This window comes from Ornithorhynchus anatinus, chromosome 3 (assembly GCF_004115215.2).
Source record: "Ornithorhynchus anatinus isolate Pmale09 chromosome 3, mOrnAna1.pri.v4, whole genome shotgun sequence".
NCBI classification, from domain to species: domain Eukaryota; kingdom Metazoa; phylum Chordata; class Mammalia; order Monotremata; family Ornithorhynchidae; genus Ornithorhynchus; species Ornithorhynchus anatinus.
Window position 1 is genome coordinate 66,184,738 of NC_041730.1, and position 21,371 is coordinate 66,206,108.

General features: G+C 44.4%; 1 non-coding gene across 1 annotated transcript; it reads left to right on the forward strand.

Moving 5' to 3' along the window:
* Positions 1-5,747: 5,747 nt before the first annotated feature.
* On the forward strand, positions 5,748-5,885 carry LOC114810487. Its single transcript, XR_003758186.1, has one exon. It is a non-coding gene; the product is annotated as a small nucleolar RNA SNORA7 (small nucleolar RNA).
* Positions 5,886-21,371: the final 15,486 nt, after the last annotated feature.

The following is a 21,371-nucleotide window of genomic DNA, read 5'->3' on the forward strand; positions in this document are numbered from 1 at the left end:
GGGAAGGGGATCTATACAGGTCATCTGGTCTAATGTACCCAAAGCAAGTGATTGTCTGGTTTTATCTTAAAGCTCTTCAGCAGGGAGGCCTTCTTGGGAGCTCATTTTAATGTTGTTTTTTTTCCACTCTGTCAAGAAGCTCTTTCTTCCATCCAGTCAAAATCACCCCTGTGTCTGTTTATTGTTATATTGTACTCTCCCAAGCCTTAGTGCAGTCCTCTGCCCACAGTAAAGAGCTCAGTAATTTTAACTGACTAACATTAACCCCCTTTTCTCTTGCTTGATCCTCAGTAATAAACATGGAGAGCAACTGTTTAGCAGTCTCCAAATAAGGATTCTGGTGATCAGTGATCAAGACCACTTTCTCTCCTGAATGAGTTCAATCTGAAAAGAGAGAAATATTTAGTATGACTAGTGATGTATGGAGAACTAAGAGTTAAAATAACCTGAAGATGAGTGGAAATACTAGATGAAATACTAGGAAACCAGGCACTCAATCAGCATTCTTCCTACTTATCCACTCTCTTCTCCCACTACACCACAGCTCGAACTCTTTATTCCACTCCAATTAATGACCTGCTCACTGAGCCTCATTCTGTATTTGCATTGTTGATATTTTTTAACTGTTTCAATAATAACAGTGGTATTTGTTAATAATAATAATGTTGGTATTTGTTAAGCGCTGACTATGTGCCGAGCACTGTTCTAAGCGCTGGGGTAGTTACAAGGTAATCAGATTGTCCCATGTGAGGCTCGCAGTTAATCCCCATTTTACAGATGAGGTAACTGAGGCATAGAGAAGTTAAGTGGCTTATCCACAGTCCCACAGCTGACAAGTGGCAGAGCCGGGAGTCGAACCCATGACCTCTGACTCCGAAGCCCAGGCTCTTTCCACTGAGCCACACTGCTTCCCCTAAACACTTACTATATGCCAGACACTGTTCTAAGTGCTGGGGTGCATACAAAATAGGTTGGACACAGTCCCCGTCCCACAGAGGGCTCACAGTCTTAATCCCCATTTTACAGATGAGGGAATTGAGGCACAGAGAAGTGAAGTGACTTGCCCAAGGCCACACAGCACAAGTGGCGGAGCCGGGATTAGGGCCCATGACCTTCTGACTCCCAGGCCTGTACTCTATCCACTACACCAAGCTACTTCCCTGCTTTTCAACTTCCTTAAATTATACTGAGTTCTGTTGATTTTTCAAAGTGTTAGCCACCCTGCCAGATAGCAACTCCGCCCATTCAGTATCAACTGCAGTTAAACAATTGGACAGTGAACCATCAGTGTGGCCCAGTGGATAGAGCATGGACCTGGGAGTCAGAAGGACCGTGTTCTAATCCCGGCTCTGCCACTTGTCTGCTGTGTGACCTTGGGCAACTCACTTTATTTCTCTGGGCCTCAGGCACCTCTTCTGTAAAATGGGGATTAAGACTGTGAGCCCCATGTGGGACATGGACTGTATCCAACCTGATTATCTTGTACCTACCCCAGCACTTAGTACAGTGCCTGGAAAATAGTAAGTGCTGAACAGATACCATTAAAAAAACCCACTGGGCCAATAAACCAAGGTTACACAGGAATGTGGAATTTATCTGTGCTTTCATATTCCTAAGGCTCATGGGAATGCAATCAATCAGTCAATCGGTGGCATTTATTGAACATTTTGATGTGCAGAGCACTGTCCTAAGTGCTTGCGAGAGTACAGAATTAGTCACATTCCCTGCTCATAATGAGCTTAGAGTCTAGAAGGGGAGACAGGCATTAATATGAATAAATAATTCATCATAAATAATTTAAAGATATATACATAAGTGCTCTAGGGTTGGGCGTGGGGCAAATATCAAATGCAATGCCTGGATAGGTCTCAAGCCAGCAAAAAAAGTATGAATGTTTTTTTTCTGTTATAGCTGTAGCTTCAGAGATTACCTTTATTATCACTTTTAATTTCATTAATTTGCATTCACAGAACACTGCCACTGACCCTGAAAGAAAATGTTTCCTTCTGATGGGACTAAGTTTTCCCGAGAACCGCTATAATCATAATAATACCTTGTGGGGCATTTCACCTCAATTATCTCACAAGCACTTTCACATCAATTATCTCATTTTATCCTCCGTCATTTATCCTTCCTCATCTCTAGGAAAAGGTAGGTAGTAGTAACCCCATTTTCCAGATAGGGAAACTGAAAGGTGAAATGACTTACCTAAATCACACAGCAGGCCAAGGGCAGAGACATGACTAGAACTCAAGCCTCCTGATTTCCAGTCCCATGCTCTCTCCACTAGATTACGCTCCCTCAATAAACTTGCGTTAGGAAAGAGATTTATTAATGATATTTGGTATGGTATTTATTTTACGTCACCATTTCTTTGCCCTGTTGCTCCAGCTCCCAAACCTTTCACCTAATCTCTAAATTGAGACTACTGGAGAATGTTCCTCTGACTTCCCCATAAACCTACTCTTCCTCTTCTCCCTTTTTCATTGGCGATGTCATCAATGTAGTAACATGTTCAATGAAATACAGGTAATTTTTAAAGATTCAGGGGCCAATTATCTAAACTATTAGATAGTTATCCAAGAATCAGGGCTCATCACTTTCATGCTGTTTGCATCTAGCAAAGTGGTAAAACCTGTAGTGCATGAGATTATTATCATAAGAACCCAGGGAACTTCTGTTCCTGCACTTTCTTGCAATGTCAGAAGTTTTCAAACTATTTACTTGGACCAAAGAATGCAATTTGCTCTGGCTCTTTCTGCCAGTAGAAAGAAGACAATTCTGAAGACAAAGCCTTCTCTGAAATGCAAACTAGTTTGAATGAAAGCAAAGCTGAACTTGTTTCCATTCTCTCTGAAAAAATGCCCTCTCCCAAACGGGGTGTTTATTCGGATTATTCATTCACTGACCCTATACATCTGCAAAATGGGTAGCAGAAGAAATCACTTTATTTGGAGAAGGGGAGTTATTTTTAGTTTAACATGGGAAGCACTGGCTAAATACCATGGATTGATTGATTAACATGATTCAGCATACAAATTGGAGTCATTTTTCATAGTTCCTTGATTTAGAAAAATCTGATAAAACATTTAACTAATATTTGGGCACTTTGAAAATTAGCTGAATAATAGGGATGTGAGAACATTCTCACAGCAGAGAATCTGAGCCAAACGTAGTACAAATAGTCTTTTCTATTTTATGTTTTAAATGGAATGTTTGTTCCCATTTAATCTATATTCGGGAACACAAGGATAAGTGTTTCAGTTACAAGTTGTAATAATTATTTTCTTCCATCCTCAGAAAACTTGAGAATGTTTTTAAAAGTATTCTCAATGCAAGTTCTTTGCATAACAATGTTAAGCACCATTTACTGCCTCCCAATAGCCTCACTGAGTTTCTGTTTACTTATCACATTTACATTTATTCTCCTTTCTGCACACCTGGAATTGAAATTCCCAAAGTAACGGTCTGGTTGGTTGGGCGTCTAATGTAGAAAAATATTACATGACTATGTATTTAGTAAGAGACCATCTCAGTTGTTATTTTATTCATAATTCAAGTTTATTTTCTACCAAAATGCTAGACCTTTCCCAAACATTGTTCCAAGAGACTTCTTGATTAAGCTTCCGTCTCACCAGAGTTATTCCCTTACTTACCTTTCAGTTGCTGCTTGAATCACTCACTGGTGATTGAGCACAAAGCACTTAACTAAGCACTTGAATCAAACTGAAACTGCTCATCTAAATGCACTAATTGCACCTAAATACACTGCAACAATTGGGTCCTTACCCTACTGCCCTTCGACTAAGCACATGAAGCTGTAGAAGAAAAAAGACCAATCAATCATATTTATTGAGTACTTACTGTTACAGAGCACTTTCCCAAGCACTTAGGAGAGTACAGTAGCACAGAGTTGGTATACACGTTCCCTGCCCACAAGGAGCTTATGGTCAAATCTAAGTGCAAAAGTAATGCAGAAAGGAGAGGGAGTAGGGGAAATGAGGGTTTAGTCAGGGAAGGGCCTTTTGGAGATGTGATTTCAATAAGGATTTGGAGGTGGGGAGAGTGATGGTCTGCTGGATATGAAGGGGAGGCAGTTCCAGACCAGAGGCAGGGATCGCCAGTTAGACAGATGAGATTGAGGTAAAGCGCTCAATAAATACGAATGATTGATTATTAAGATTTGTATCATGTGTCAAGCACCCCGGTAAGCACTGAGATAGACTCATTTTAATCCGATCAAGCACAGTATTTGTTGCACATGCTCAAAATCTAAGAGGTAGGAGGAGCTGGTATCATATCCCTCCATTTTTCAGATAAGGAGACAGACAGAGTGAGGTTAGGTGTTTTGCCCGAGGGGTAGACACAAGATAATCAGGTTGGGCACAGTCTGTGTCTTACATGGGGCTCACATTCTTAAGCCCTATTTTACAGATGAGGTAACTGAGGCACAGAGAAGTGAGGTGACTTGCCCAAGGTCACAGAGGCGCCAAGCGGGGTTGGGATAAGAGCCCAGGTCCTCTGACTCTCAGGCCAGTGCTCTTTCTACTAGGCCATGCTGCTTCTCTCTAGGCTATACGCGGCTTCTCACTAGGCCAAGCTGCTTCTCAGTAGGCTGCGCTGCTTCTCGAGTCAGCTCTTCTGGCGTCCAGTCTCATGCTCTTCCCATTAGGCCACGCTGCCGTCAAATAACTTACGATCTAGTAGGAGAGACGGGCAGGCATGAATCATTTATGAAGAGTAGGTGGAGGAGAATGAAAAGCACTACAAATGCCGGAAGGAGAAATATGGCAGGATAAATGAACAAACATGTCTATGTGCTAAGCGTGGCTTTATACACACGACCGCTAAGGATAGATGTTGGATTGTCACAATCTGAAAGCTTAGTTACAAACGTGCTCTCGGAGGGGTTGAGCTTTCAGGAGGGCTTTGAAAATGGGAATGGTCTCGTGGATTTAAAGAGGGAATAATAATAATAATAATGTTGGTATTTGTTAAGCGCTTACTACGTGCAGAGCACTTTTCTAAGCGCTGGGGTAGATACAGGGTAGCAATTGTCCCCCGTGAGGCTCACAGTTAATCCCGATTTTACACATGATGTAACTGAGGCACTGAGAAGTGAAGTGACTTGCCCACAGTCACACAGCTGACAAGTGGCAGAGCCGGGATTCGAACCTATGACCTCTGACTCCCAAGCCCGGACTCTTTCCACTGAGCCATGCTGCTTCCCATACGATACCATAGAGAGAAGGAGTTCCATGCCAGAAGAAAGGTATAAGCAAGGCACTGAAGGCAGGCGAATCAAGGATGAGGCATAATATGCAGGTTAACTTGGAAAGAGCAAAGAGCTTGACCTGGGATATGATAATAGCAATAATAATAATAGTACTTATTAAACACTTACTATGTGCCAAGCACTGTTCAAAGCACTGAGATAGATACAAGTTAATCAGGTTGGACACAGTCCCTGTCCCTCATGGGGCTCACATCCTTAATCCCCATTATACAGATGAGGTAACTGAGACCCAGAGAAGTAAAGTGACTTGTCCAAGATCACTCAGCGGATGTGTGCTAGAGGAGGGATTAGAACTCAGGTCCTTCTGACTCCCAGGGCTCTATCCGCTAAGCCACGCTGAAAGTGAAGTAAGATGATGAGGGAGAGGGATAGATTAGTAAAGAGAAAGACCCATCAGGTACTGATGTTTCATAAACACCTTCGGTACTTTGAGCGTCAGTCTGGGGTCGTGCACCTCTCAGGGTCGCGCCTGGAGAGTTTCCAGTAGTCTACCAGTCTCGACTACAGGAGGGAGAGTAAAGCAGAGACCCGTCCATTCCATTCCTAGGTTGGCCAGGGGCTAGCGAGTGGAAGGCAATGTGCTACCAGTCAAAACTCACCTGCGCTGGGCAGCAGCGGCAGGGGAAAGAGCCAAGAGCGGAGACTCGGGTTAACCGTGTGGAAGGAGGCGATGGTAAACTGCTTCCGTATACCAAGAAAACTCTATGGATCCACTACCAGAACGATTGCAGATGGAGGTGGGGTGTTCTGGGAAAGATGTGACCACGGTGTCGTTACGGGTTGGAAATGACTCGAGAGCCTAGGACGACAAGAACAACTGGGGTTGTGGTTTGCCTCCACCACAGTGGAGTTCCAAATGACTTCTAATACAGCCCTGGAACCGCTTCCTGGTCTTTTGTGGCTGTCACAGTCCTTCTGCTAGTCTTATTTCATTCATTCATTCCTTCATTCATATTTACTGAGCGCTTACTGCATACAGAGCACTGTACTAAGCGCTTGGAAAGTGCAATTCAGCAATAAAGAGAGACAATCCCTGCCCATAACGGGCTTACAGTCTAGAAGGGGGGAGACAGACAGCAAAACAATTAAACAGGGATCAATATAAATAAATAGAATCATAGATATATACAAATCGAAACGAGTAAACAGGCAATAATATAAATAAACAGAATTATAGATATGTACATATATATAGAAGCGCTGTGGGTTGGGGAGGGGGGTAGAGCAAAGGGAGCGAGTCGGGGTGATGGGGAGGGAAGGGGGAGCTGAGGAAAAGGGGGGCTTAGTCTGGGAAGGCCTTTTCAGGAGGTGAACCTTCAGTAGGGCTTTGAAGAGGGGAAGTGTATCAGACTGCCCTACGGTCTCTTTTCACCCAGGCCTCTGGATGGGGGAACCAGATGATGATAATAATAATAATAATAATGATGTTGGCATTTGTTAAGCGCTTACTATGTGCAGAGCACTGTTCTAAGTGCTGGGGGAGATGCAGGGTAATCAGGTTGTCCCACGTGAGGCTCACAGTTAATCCCCATTTTAGAGATGAGGTAACTGAGGCACAGAGAAGTGAAGTGACTTGCTCACAGTCACACAGCTGACAAGTGGCAGAGCTGGGATTCGAACCCATGACCTCTGACTCCCAAGCCCGGGCTCTTTCCACTGAGCCACGCTGCTTCAAAGCCGCGACCGTAGTTAGACTGCACTGCCGTACCATGGGTCTTTGAGGAGAACTGTGTGGGCTCAGATCATCCAAAAGGTCCTATTCAAAGCCGTCAAGTGAACTGAAAAGAAAAGGAGAAACTACACGTTCCCGGAAACAGAGCGGCTGGCTCATCATCATAGTAAGTGGTAGTCCTAATACAGCCCTGGAACCACTTCCTGGTCTTTTGTGGCTGTCACAAGCATACTGCTGGTCTTATTTCATTCATTCGTTCATTTAATCGAATTTATTGAGCGCTTACTGTGTGCAGAGCACTGTACTAAGCGCTTGGAATGTACAATTCAGCAATAAAGAGAGACAATCCCTGCCCATACAGGGCTTACAGTCTAGAAGGGGGGAGATAGACATCAAAACAAGTAAACAGGGATCAATATAAATAAATAGCATTATAATAATAATATTGCTGCTATTTGTTAAGCGCTTACTATGTGCAGAGCACTGTTCTAAGCGCTGCGGTAGATACAGAGTAATCAAGTTTTCCCATGTGAGGCTCACAGTTAATCCCCATTTTACAGATGAGGGAACGTAGTCCCAGAGAAGTTAAGTGACTTGCCCACAGTCACGCAGCTGACAAGTGGCGGAGCCTGGATTCGAACCCATGACCTCTGACTCCCAAGCTCGGGCTCTTTCCACTGAGCCACGCAATTACAGCTATATACACGTCAAAACAAGTAAACAGGCATTAATATAAATAAACAGAATTGTGGATTTGTACTTATATATACAAGCACTGTGGGGTGGGGAGATGGGTAGAGTAAAACTCACCTCCTCCAAGAGGCCTTCGCAGATTAAGCTTCCCCTTTTCCCTCTGCTCCCTCTCTGCTCCTCCTCTACCCTCTGCTTCCTCCCCCTCTCCCTTCCCCTCCCCTCAGCACTGTGCTTATTTGTATAGATTTTTATTACCCTATTTATTTTGTTAATGAGGTGCACATCCCCTGATTCTATTTATTGTGATTATGTTGTCTTGTTTCTGTCCATCTGTCTCCCCCAATTAGACTGTAAGCCCGTCAGTGGGCAGGGACCGTCTCTATCTGTTGCCGAATTGTACATTCCAAGCGCTTAGTACAGTGCTCTGCCCATAGTAAGCGCTCAATAAATATTATTGAATGAATGAATAAAGGGAACGAGCCGGGGTGACGCGGCTGACTCATCATCATAGTAAGTGGTAGTCCTGGGCAGAGCCAACTCCTCCCTGCATTTTCTTGGCGGAGGCAGAGAAAGATTTCTTCTCCCTGTTCTATTGCTGGTGGTGGCTGAGGGATGAGCTTCTTCATCTCAGCTCTGCAGAGCTGGCTCCACGTGGGTGAACCCATAGCCCCCTAAATTAAGCCGATGTAAGGGTATGCTAGGGAAGTTGGGGCTTGATGATCTATTTGGGAGTTTTCTGGTGTAGCTCTTGGTTTGTGATTTTAAATCTCTATTGGAACCAACTTCCTTGCGTTCTTTTCGATCGCATCTCCGATTTAAATAGTACCAGCGTGGTGCAGTGGGTAGGCCACGGGCCTGGGAGTCAGAGGGTCCTGGGTTCTGATCCCAGCTCCTCCACTTGTCTGCTGTGGTGATCTTAGGCAAGTCACTTCACTTCTCTGGGCCTCAGTTACCTCATCTGTAAAATGGGGATTGAGACTGTGAGCCCCATGCAGGCCAGGGACTGCATCCAACCTGATAAACTTGTATCTACCCTTGTGCTTAATACAGTGCCTGGCATGTAGTAAGTGCTTAACAAATATCGCAATCATTATCGTTATTGTTATCCCGGCTCTGCCACTTGTCAGCTGTGTGACTGTGAGCAAGTCACTTCACTTCTCTGGGCCTCAGTTACCTCATCTGTAAAATGGGGATTAAGACTGTGAGCCCCACATGGGACAATCTGATTCCCCTGTGTCTACCCCAGCGCTTAGAACAGTGCTCTGCACATAGTAAGTGCTTAACAAACACCAACCTTATTATTATTATTATTATTATTATTATTATTAGTTACCAGACATGGAGAATGAGCTTTAGAGTTCTTCAAAGTACTCAAGCAGAGCTTCCTTTCAGATCTGGCCAGATTTCATATCTCTTTTATGCCTTTTGAGTGTCCAGTCCGGAGACGGCTATTAACTTACCTCATTCTAGGTATTTTTAGGTGCTCCTTAACCTAATAAGCAGTAACCCAGGAGATCGGAAGGCAGCATCGGCAAAGCAGCAACTTAGGGGAAAAAGGGAACGGGTCAGAACGGGTCGGGCAGTGTTTCTCTAAAACTGATACCTGACACACCCTCTTCCCCTACAACTTCTCAGGAAATAGCAGTGGCATAAGAGCGTTCCCCACCCACCCCCCCCCGAAAAATCAACTCCCACTCTATTTGTATTTACACAGTTGTGCTGTTTTGTAATTCTATAGTTCCTATGTTTCTGCTGCATGTGTGCGTCTGGATATTTGGTCAGCGCTTAGTACGTAATTGTTATTGTTATCGTCATTATGGCCTCTACTGTTAGGATTTCCCGTCAGGCCCTGGTGTAGTAGCCTCTGGCCTACTGTTCATCTACCTGGATCTGGACGACTGTTACGAAACCAAAATCTGTCCCAACCGTAATTTGTCCCACTGTGACGGTAAAGGACGGGCAGAAGAGTAGTGCAATCCATGAGTCCAAATCAAGCTTGGAGTGTCCAGATGAGGACAAGGGGCCGCCTGCCCGGAGAGGTTCTCCAGGAAAAAAGAATTTAAATGGATATTTAAAATGGATACTCAAAATGATCACACCGCGTAAACAAGAGATGCCTATAAGAGGTTCCCTTGATACACAGCCTCTCCCAATCAGATTGCTTCTCGATGTTCCGGGTAGAACGGCGCTGGTATCAATCAATCGTATTTATTGAGCCCTCCTGTGTGCCGAGCACTGGATTAAGTGCTTGGTAGAGTTCAGTAGGACAGAGTCGGTAGACAAGTTCCCTCCCCACAACAAGGGCCGGTAGTAGGTTTAGGCAATTTGTCTTCTTACCTCCCGGGAGGAGTCATGAGCTGGCAGCAGAATTGCAGTTACAAAATTTCTGTGATTATATGGCGGCATTCAGACCATGCAAGGGGGAACCCCCATTTAATGACATAGCTAGGAGTCAGTTCCCGATTGCACTGGCACACCACTGGGATATGTGGGTGAGGCCCTCATTTATCATCACAGATTAACCGGTTTACTTAACTAATTACCTTGTTATTCCTTCTGCCCTTGATCTGGGTACCACTTGTCCTCTCTCTCCCTACACAGTATAGAAAGCTCAGTACATTCCAGCCTTCTCCAGCCATGCCGTCTTCCTTACTTGAGGTGTTGGAATTTTCATCTGTATATTTAATTACTTATTTGGCTATTTCAACAGGATGTAGTTACACTGCTTCCTGCTGTACCCTTGTTCCTCCTGCTGCTCATACTATTTGTAAATCATTTTGTCTGCCTGTACTCCTCGTTAGTTCGTGGGCTCCCTAAGGGCAGACAATAAGCCCATTGCTTCTGCGGTGCTCCGTCAGGCACTCATTAGGCACCCAATAAATATCAGTGATTGATTGACTGATCTCCCACTGGTCACGCAATTTTATTCTCATCCGTTAGAGTTCCGCTATCCCATCTCTGATCAACGTTCTGACAGTTAAGAGGTTGATTGGGAGTCTGATTACTCCCTGTGTGGTGAGGGAAGAGGTCATAGAAGGAGTTTGAGATCTATGGAACCCATTACTGAGTCATTCTTTGCTGCTGTTTCACTAGATTCAGCTCCTCTTTAACAACAGCAGCTTTAGTTGTACTAAAAGTAATGGGACGGCGACACACCATACTGAGCTCTTAGTCTTTTTCTTATGGCATTTATTAAGCGCTGACTATGTGTCAGGCACTATACTAAGCACTGAGGTAGATACAAGCTAACGAGGTTGGACACAGTCCAGGACCCACACTGGGCTCACAGTCCTAAATCCCATTTTACAGACAAAGGAACTGAGTCCCAGAGAAGTTAAGTGAGTTGCCCAGGGTCGCCCAGCAGACAAGTGGCAGAGCCGGGATTAGAACCCAGGTCTTTCTGACTCCCAGGCCCGTGCTCTATCCATTAGGCCACATTGCTTCTCTTTGCTCAGCTCATCACTCAGTTGTGTAAGCATTATGCTTACATTTACCCCTACTGGGGAGGTTGGGAGAGAAAAGCTTTCATCACTCACTGTTATCTCCACTCCCAGAGCAGTGGGCTCCAGCATTTTATCTCTGCAATGTCATGTCTATTCTCGGTTCCAACTTTATAGGGTTCACCTTCCATTTGTTAGCAAACTCTTGTTTTCTTGCCACTCCAAGATTTTAAAAACTCTGTCTCCTGCTTGGAGCTTCGGGCAACACTTCTTAGTGTCATAGCATCATGGCTTGTGCTTATCAGAGTTCTTTTAGGCTCTCCTAGATGTTGAGGGGAGTTTCTCTGCAAATCGATGGGGTGGTTGTTATACCTCATTCACGTCCCTTATGCTGAGACACATTCATGGGTAGGCACGGCTCCTAACCAGATATCAGTGAGGGCAGGGGAAATGCAGTGGCATTATTTATTCATTCATTCATTCAATCGTATCTATTAAGTGCTTACTGTGTGCAGAGCATTGTACTAAGCTCTTGGGTGAGTACGATACAACAATAAACAGACAGATTCCCTGCTCATATTGAGCTTACAGTCTAGATGGGGAGTTTACAGTCTAGAGGGGGATTATAGTTTGGTACCCGGAATGTGGATGGGAAGGGTCTAATGAGCTTTCTTCCCTGGATACAGGGACTGCACATTCAGCGGTGACAGTTTCAAGCATTCTGGTAGACCTCCTGGTATACCGTGCTCCTAGACGTCTCCATCCCTGTTCCTCTCTGCATCTATCACCTCAGTGTGTTCTAAAAGTGAGGAACTAAATCAAAGTGTATCCACAGGGCAAGTTATAACCACAGAAATATTTTCGCCAAGATTTTAGTGAGATAGAAGAAGCTTCTGGTGGATATGAAAAGGGAAGGCTGGTTGTAACTTTGTGAAATCTGTCCATGGCCACATAAACAGATCTGACCCTCCCTCCCATCCCAAGCTTCCTTCTGGACCCATGCCAGCTTTGACCTCCCTCCCAGCTTTTCTGACTCCTTCCACTCCCCAGAAACCCAGGGCTGACAGTAACAGTAGGTTTGACGTCAGCGGCTTGAGCCGTCGAGGCAGAGGGTGGGATGAGGAGAGTCTGCGAATGCTGAGTTGGAATTCCTTTCTGCCTCTTAAAGCTCCACCCCGTGGCTTGGAAATATGATAAACAGCACAGTGTGCTCAGAGAGGCAGCTCTTGCTGCTTTCTTCCCTCGTTCTATTTGAAGCTTCTAGCCCAGGAGGGCCATGGCCTGCCCTTTCTTCAAAGCCCTGCACGACTCCTAATATTGTTCTTTGTGTACTGCAGGGGCTCACTGGGTCCTACTGACTACTGGCTGGGAATGTATTTGATTTTCCCTCTGGAAAACTATAACCCTTCATAAAAAGAATGCGCTTGTCTTGAAGCGTTTATATTAGCGTCACGATCACTGGGGCAATTACTTCCCCAGCTGCTGTTTAAAACTAAACAGTTTAAAATTAACTTTTAAAATGAACTAGAATGGAGCAACAAGAAGAGATTTTTAAAAAAGCAACACAACAGTACAGCACAACCTTAAGTAATGCAGAATTTCTATGGACTGCTTGGTCAACCTCAGCACTTCTTTTTCAGCTCTGGGCTGACAAGAATCTTTGAGGAAGGATTTTTCGAACAAAGTGGGTTTGCCCGATTACTTGTTTTGTTTGCCTGACTACTTGTTTTGTTTTGTTGTCTGTTTCTCCCTTTTAGACTGTGACTGGGCAGGGATTGCCTCTATCTGTTGCCGAATTGTACATTCCAAACGCTTAGTACAGTGGTCTGCACACAGTAAGGGCTCAATAAATAAGGGCTTCAGTTCACATGACAGTGTTTAGGATCCGATACTGATCTTTCTCAGCCTCCCCTGAAAAGCTACTTCAGCCCATAACACCAATCAATCATATTTAATGAGCGCTAACTGTGTACAGAACACTGTATTAAGAGCTTGGGCGCATACAATATAACAGGGTTAGAAGACATGTTCCCTGCCCACGATGAGTTTACGGCCTAGAGGACTCATCTAGCTGACTCAGCGCCCCTTGTAGAAACTGTAGCCCAGTTTTCAGAACCGCGGACATAAGGCATTTTGGCTGAGACTCCATTCTCAGGACTACAACAAGTGGAATGTGACCCTGCATATGTTCGGGTAAGCTTGGAATCTCCCAACAGGGCACATCCGTACTTCCACACATCCGTGAAGTCTACAAAATCATAAAGATTGTGTACACAGGGCACATCCGTACACATCCTAGTGTAAGCATAGACTAGGTTTCACAGAGTCTTTAAAACAGAGAAGCAGCATGGCCTAGTGGATAGATCGGGGGCTTGGGAGTCAAAACAACCTGGGTTCTAATCCCGGCTCTGCCACTTGTCTGCTCTGTGGCCTTGGACAAGTCACTTCGCTTCACTCACTTACTTCATCTGCAGAATGGGGATTAAGACTGAGCCCCCTTTGAGACAGGGACTGCGTCCCAACCGATTTGCTTCTATCCACCCCAGCACTCAGGACAGTGCCTGGCACATAGTAAATGCTTAAATACCGAACCAAAATAAAGTGGCATTGTGATGAGAATCATATCGATGTGGGTGGACCGATTGTCTTTCTGACCACATGGTTAAAAAGGATTGTCCTGCTGTTATTTAATTAAAGGATTCAGCGGGGGGAAGGTAGTTTCTTAATTTTCGGTGAAAAAATACGAATAATTATTGTTATTATTATTTTAATGGTGGCTTTTAAGTACTAATACGCCACCCACTGTACTAAGCCACTGGTGTAGACACTAGTTAATCCGTTGTCACGTGGGGCTCACAGTCTAAGTAGGAGGGAGAACAGGTCTTGATTCTCCATTTTGCAGATGAGGGAACTGAGGCACAGAGAAGCTAAATGACTTGCCCAAGGTCACACAGAAGATCCAGGATTAGAAAAGAAACCACACATTTCTTTGCAGGTACCTACTGTAGGTAGAGATGGCTATTATCTAAGAGAAGGTCCCCAGGGACAAGGAATAATATTGACTTTCCTGTCTCTGAAAATACCTCATGGAACAAGTATTTGCCTTTTAACCTCTTGATTTCTTGGAGCTGTATATCAGCATCATATGGAGCTAATGTAGTTTGGAAGTTTTCCAAAACGAAGTCAGAAACTAAACAGTATTCTCCTTTGATCATTAGCTACTATAACTATCGAACAGGCCTTTAAAAAACGCCCTCTGGGCTGTTTAACCTTAGTTTCAGACCCACCGACTGCTTTATGTTCATGTGCGACTGCTCATTACACCGCGTTCCCAGCTCCTCTGTGTGTTTAATGTCTGTGGAAATGAGAAATATTGAAATGTACAGAGCTCTCCGTGGTAATGTGATCAAACATCTGGTCTTCTGTGGGCACGTCGTTCTGATAGGGTTGGAGAAGCTTCCTTACGAGGACAGGTTACAAAGGTTAGTACTCTTCATTCTGGAAAGACAGAGGCTGCCATCCAAGCTGTGCTTCAGACTGGCACAACACGAGTGCCCGCTGTGGCTCTACCGAAGCCAGTTGGCCAGGACCAGGATCTGGTACTGACGCTGCCTGGGGCACAGTAATAAATAATGTTAGCAATAATAATGATAACAATATTAAGTGCTTACTATGTGCTTACTTACTCTTCTAAGTATTTGGGCAGGGGCTCAGAGTCCTCTTTCCCAAGAACTGAGGACTCAACGATAATCTTGACCGGCTCCTACCTTGGGCAGTGGTGACAGCAGTAATTTGTGGTCAGCAGTAGTGGATTTTTACTTGTGTTTCTGTGTGCCTGCATAACTATGGGTCTCTGCGTGTTTCACCCTTACTCTGACCCCCTTCTCTTTCAGAATTACTGTTGCCTTCTGGCCTCCTTGTCCTCTTTTTGTCCGGCACTTAGCACAGTGCCTGGCACATACTGAGCACTTAACCAATACCATAAAATAAATAAATTTGTCCTTCATCCCCCTCTCTGTAATTCTTTCTTTCTCTGTCTTTCCAACTTTTTCTTGCTTCATTTTTTACCTCCCTCTGACTCTGTATATCTTTGGCTCTCTAGCTTTCTCTCTTTCCTGCCTTCTCGGCTCCACACCATTTTTTTCACTTTTGAGCTCCCCCAGATCCGGTCACCTTATACGTGAGTGAAGTCTACAAAATCGTAAAGCCTGTGTACATGGGACAAACAGTATTGTTGGTCATAAAATCTTAAAATATCTGGACAAAAGGGCATCCACTGAAGCTTGAAGGTGGTGGGTTCAAAACAAACTAAAGGAAGCCCTTGCCTTCTTGTATAAAGGGATTTGGGTATTCATATCGAAGAGGTACATACCACATTACAAGAAGAAAAGTTCAGGATAAACTTTGGGATAGTTGGGGATTTTAGATAATATGTCCCAAGGGATACACTGTAAGAAGCCAGGTGTTAGGAGGACTCGTCCTTCAGTCAAGGAGGACAACTGTCACACACATCCACCTCGCATCCAGAAGCAACCATGAGGAACAGATATTGGGCTGGATGACCATTTGTGTGAGCCAGAATTTCTTATGAAAGGTGATGAAAACTATTCAAGTAAAGTTCTGGCTGCTTCCAACAGAACCATCTCTAGTTCTAACTTCATAATTTTTAGTGCATCTAGAAGTTAAAAGTTTGGATAATGGGCATCGCTCGGAAGCGGTGCAGGGAAGGAAGAGTCCAGAGATTAAGATTCCCTTCTTATTTGCAACTCTGTTCCAGGCCTTGAGGTTGTGCTTGAGGCTGACTCCTAGAAAATCTACCGATCCAAGAAGGAGCACAAGGAACTTTCTGGATCTCACCTTGGCAGGAAAGGAGATGCATGAAGTCCATAAAAGGAAAAAATTGGGCGAACCAGTAAAATGTCTTTATTTGGATATCTGGAAAGACAACTCTTCACTTGAAGGACCAAAGATATGCCACATAAAAACTTATTGGTAAAGCAAGGGAAGAAAAAAAAGAATTACAAAAAACAGCAGAGGCAGCAGCAAGGGGACCCTTTAGAGTTCAATCCCCAAGCCCAAACAGGAGGTGATGGGGAGGGGGACTACTTCTGCCCCACTTGACGAAGACCAGCACTGTACACGGCTGAGAACTTACAAGGGAGCAGATGTGTGGGTGGAATGTTTAGGGAAAACCACTCCTTTCTGTCTCTTTTTCTCATTCCTCTCTTTTCTTCTAAACACTCTCATTCTCTGTCACACACTCTATCCTGATCCTCTCTTCCAATACAACCGAACGGCTCAGTGACTCACTAGTCTTATCCATCTCTGTCCCATTCCCAGACCTCCACGTCTGACCTGAGTGAGGTAGTTTGGCCGTGTCGGCTGAGGAATCAGGTGTCCCTGCAGCCTTTCCACGTTAATAATCCCCGTTTTAGTCTCCCACAGTTCCATGTAGGTTTTCCTCTTAGAGGCGAGGGAATGCACAGATGGAGGTAAGGAGTGCGGAAACCTCCTGAGCAGGGAGAGGTGGATCTCAGTGGTTGTTGAGGGTCAGTGAGGTGACTGGTTAGAGTGTGGACAACTTGACTGTCTCTCCACTACCTCCAACACTGTGGTTCACTCCCTTCTCCTGGAAATACCATCTAACCTTGGTTTGTTCTGTGGCGGTTCCTTTCTGGTTCTCCTCTTACTCCTCCGGGTGTCCAATCCATCAGACAATCAGTGGTATCTACTAGTGCTTACTGCACGCAGAGCACCGTACTAAATGCTCGGCGAGTACAACATAAGAGTTGACAGATAGGATACCGGCCTAGAACTCAGTTTCCTTCACCAGCTCTTCCTCTGCCAACCTCTCACTAGCTGTTCTGGGTTCCTTTCTCTTCTCAATTTTCTTTCACTCCCTTGAAGAGTTTGTCTTTTCCCACACCTTCAATCCCTGCCTCTGTGGGGTTGCCTCCAAAGTCTATCTTGCTAATCCTATCCCCTTGTCTCTGAAAACTTTCATTTCCTCTTGTCTCCAGGACTTCGCTACTCAGATGTCCCACTGGACCTCAATCTCCAACTACCAGCTCTGCACTTTTGTGCTCCCTAAGCACTTAATTCAAAACCTCATGTAGTCTGTGCCTACATATTTTTATTCTCTATTGTTTACCCCTGTAATTTATTTTAATGCTGGTCTCCCCCTATTAGATTGCAAGCTCCTTAAGGGCAGGGGTCAAGTTTATAATTTGTTTATATTCTCTTGAGAAGCAGCGTGGCTTAGTGGATGCAGCAGGTGCCTGGGAGTCAGAAGGACCTGGTTTCTAATCTTGGCTCTGCCATATGTCTGTTGTATGACCTTGGTCAAGTCACTTAACATCTCTGTAACTCAGTTACCTCCCCTGTAAAATAGGGATAAGACTGTGAGCCCCATGTGGGACAGGGAATGTGTCCCACCTGATTAACTCGTATCTACTCCAGCACTTAGAACACCACTTGGCACATAGTAAGCACATTACAAGTACCAATATTATTATCATTGTTATTATTATTGTACCCTCCCAAGATCTTAGTGGCAGTGTGGCTCAGTAGAAAAAGCCCGGGCTTGGGAGTCAGAGGTCATGGGTTCTAATCTCGGCTCTGCCACTTGTCAGCTGTGTGACTTTGGGCAAGTCACTTAACTTCTCTGTGCCTCAGTTACCTCATCTGTAAAATGGGGATTATGACTGTGAGCCCCACGTGGGACAACCTGATTACCGTGTATCCACCCCAGAGCTCAGAACAGTGCGTGGCACATAGTAAGCACTTAACAAATGCCAACATTATTATTAGTAGTAGTACAGTGATCTGCACACAAAAGTGCTCAGTAAATACTATTGAGAGATTCTGATTAATTTCCGATGCCAAATTCAGAAGCAGGGATTCATTCATTCATTCAACAGTATTTATTGAGCGCTTACTATGCGCAGAGCACCGTACTAAGCCCTCGGAATGGACAAATCGGTAACAGATAGAGACGGTCCCTGCCCATTGACGGGCTTACAGTCTAATCGGGGGAGACGGACAGAGGGATAAAACTATGGGGCCCAGAGAGACCCCTTTTACAGTGTCACTTGATGTCATCCTTTTACTATGTGGTGTATACATGATAGCAAGGTATAAAAGCCAGGAGGGCAATTGCAGGGGCTCTGACATGAGAAGATCTTCCCATACGTAATTCCAGTTACGAACTCCAACGGCCAAGTCCTAGATGTCTGACTGCCAATCAACCAGTTTGAGCCTGGGCCAATTAGAGAGAGGAACGTGGTGGGGACTAATGGACCTGAGAAACCGAGCTTCAAGAAGGTGAACACTAATGACCCCAAGCGACGTCATCGCTACGAAGGACCACACCATCTGTACAGCTCTATACTTTAGAGTTCTGTTTTTTGTTTCTTGGTTTTTTTTATGGTAATTGCTCAGTTCTTATCATGTGGCAGGCGCTGTACTGAGCGCAGGGCTAGGTACAAGCTAATCAGTTTGGACGCAGTCCATGTTTCGCAGTGGGCTCAGAGTCTTAATCCCATTTTACAAGAGAGGGAACTGAAGCCTAGAGAAGTTAATTGACTTTCCTAGGTCACACAGCAGACAAGTGGCAGAGCCAGGATTAGAACCCAGGTCTTTCCAACTTCCAGGCCCGTGCGCTATCCACAAGACCTTACCACTTCTCCGATTCCAGTGATGACTGATGACTCTTGAAGACAGAGGGACTCACGCACTATCCGAAGGTTCTGATAAACTGGTCCGGCTCTTCTCTTCATGGTCAGGACTCAGTTAAAAAACTTTTTCATAAATGTCCGGGTAGACTTATGGGGGTAATTCCAAACCAAGTATTTGGAAGTATGAAATATCAGAATATTAATACATTTAGTTGTATTTATTGAGCACTTACTGTTTGCAAACCTCTGCACTAAGCGCTTGAGCACTGTACTAAGTGCTTTTCAGAAGGCTACAGAGATTCCCAACTGTTGCTTGCATCAAGTTAAAACCCCTGACCCCTCAACCCTCCGTCAGCCCCACAGCACTTAGGTACATAGCCATTATTTATTTAATTATATGAATATCTGTCTGGGAAAGGGACGTGTCTACCAACTCTGTTATGCTCTAGTCACCCAAACACTCAATACAGAGAAGCAGCGTGGCTCAGTGGAAAGAGCCCGGGCTTGGGAGTCAGAGGTCATGGGTTCGAATCCTGGCTCTGCCGCTGGTCAGCTGTGTGACTGTGGGCAAGTCACTTCACTTCTCTGTGCCTCAGTTACCTCATCTGCAAAAAGGGGGTGAAGACTGTGAGCCTCACGTGGGACAACCTGATCACCCTGTATCTATCCCAGCACTTAGAACAGTGCTCTGAACATAGTGAGCGCTTAACACATACCAACGTTATTATTTTTACAGTGCTCTGCACACAGTAAACACTTAATAAGTGCCACTGACGATGACGTTGAGATGATGCCCCCTACACGCAGGAACAGGAGAAGCTGTTGCAACCATACGAACATTAGGAATGCCGGGAAGTTTGGATCCGCTGGAATCTGAACTGACCTGTCCCAGTGAGTAGCCGAAAGCGGTAATTTCATCCATATCTTACAAAAGCTCTTGTACAATAGGGATAAGATTACTGGTTTAGACTACTCACTCATTGTTTCTATTGTCCCTGTTTTCTCTTATGCTCTTTTGCTTTCTGACATTTCATTCATTCCTGAATGTCGATTGCTTTTCACCTCTTGCATTCTCCGATCATGAGTCCCTGTTGGGGCAGGGGCCAGGGTTAATGTACTTTTCCTCAGGGCTTAGTACAGTGCTCTGTGGATGCTCAGTACATAGAACTGAATGAGTGAATGAATGATTGCACCTTATCGTCAAGTTATTAAACCCATTCTAGGCAGCTAATACGGATACTGGAAGCAAGAAAATGAAATTTTCAATACGCAGGATAATTGCAAACTCTCGGGTTGATTTCGGTTATGTGGTTCCCATTACTGATAATAGCTTTAACCTCAATGTGCCCGGAGCCAGAGAGATACCCTGAATCCCAGTGAGTAATGGTTCAAACATCTGGCCTCATATTCAATTTGGAGTCCCTGAAGAGTCAGGTCATTTGGCTGTTCGTACAGCGGGTAGAGGGTAGTTCTCAATGGCATTGTAGTTAATAAGTGCTTTGAAGTGTTCTGTTTCTGTACAGGAGAGAAAGCCCAAGAAGGACCTCTTGGCAAAGTAATGTGTTATACGATGCTGTGAGCTCTTGAAAAAAACAGGTACTTTCAGGTGTACTTATAAATATTAGCTCAGGGCCGGTGGGACTGATGTCAGAGCTGATGGACAAAAGTTTCTTTTAAACAATTCAGAGAAACGAAAGAAACAGCAAGGACTTTTCGCGGGAGTGTGAAGCTGGGGCCTGGGATTCCAAAATTTTAAACTTGGCTCTAGCCCTTAGTCCCTGGGTGGCTCACAATGAGTCAGAGAGAGCTATAATTAAGTGTTACCTTGGGTTAAATGGGGATGATGAAATCTGTTCTGGACTCTTGTACAGGGAAGTTACAGGGATTAATAAAATTGTACCTACCTTGCAGTCCTTGGAAGGAAGGTGTAAATAAATACAAGGTACTACGCAGTCACCAGGACGGCTACTGAACTGAAGATTAAGAGGACGGGGACTCTGTGATTACAACAGTAGAATCTAGTCATTAGCACTTGGTGGGTTTTTAGAAATACCAAAGCACAAACCAGAGGTCAGTTCTCATTTCACCTTAGGTTAGAAGCATGTCCTAGGATACAGTCACCCTTTGAAATGGGTAAATCCGAGTTTATTATTTATATATTATATAAATATAATCTATTTCTTATATATTTATTACCCCAAAATGTCTTTTTCCTGCTCGGTGATTGTCTGACGTTCTGTAATGAAGTAGAATGTGAAAATTGATACATGTTTAATGCATGTATTTGTTAATTTAATTTTATTTACCAGTTGAAATATAGAGATTTGTTGAGAAAAGCTTTAGGCTGGTAGCTTTAAAATTTGGGATTTCAACATGCAGAAGGGCTTTTTCGTATGGGGGACAGAGTAACAAAAGGAGTAGAGAGAGGAGGTGACATATTTGGGAAAGATCATCCAGTTTGGGCTCGTAGATCGACTTTAAAACTGTAAGCTCTCTATAGGCAGGGAATGTGCCCGCTCCTTCTGCTGTATTGTACTCTCCCAAGTGCTTAGTACAGTACCCTGCACAGAGTAAGCACTCAATAAAAATATCAC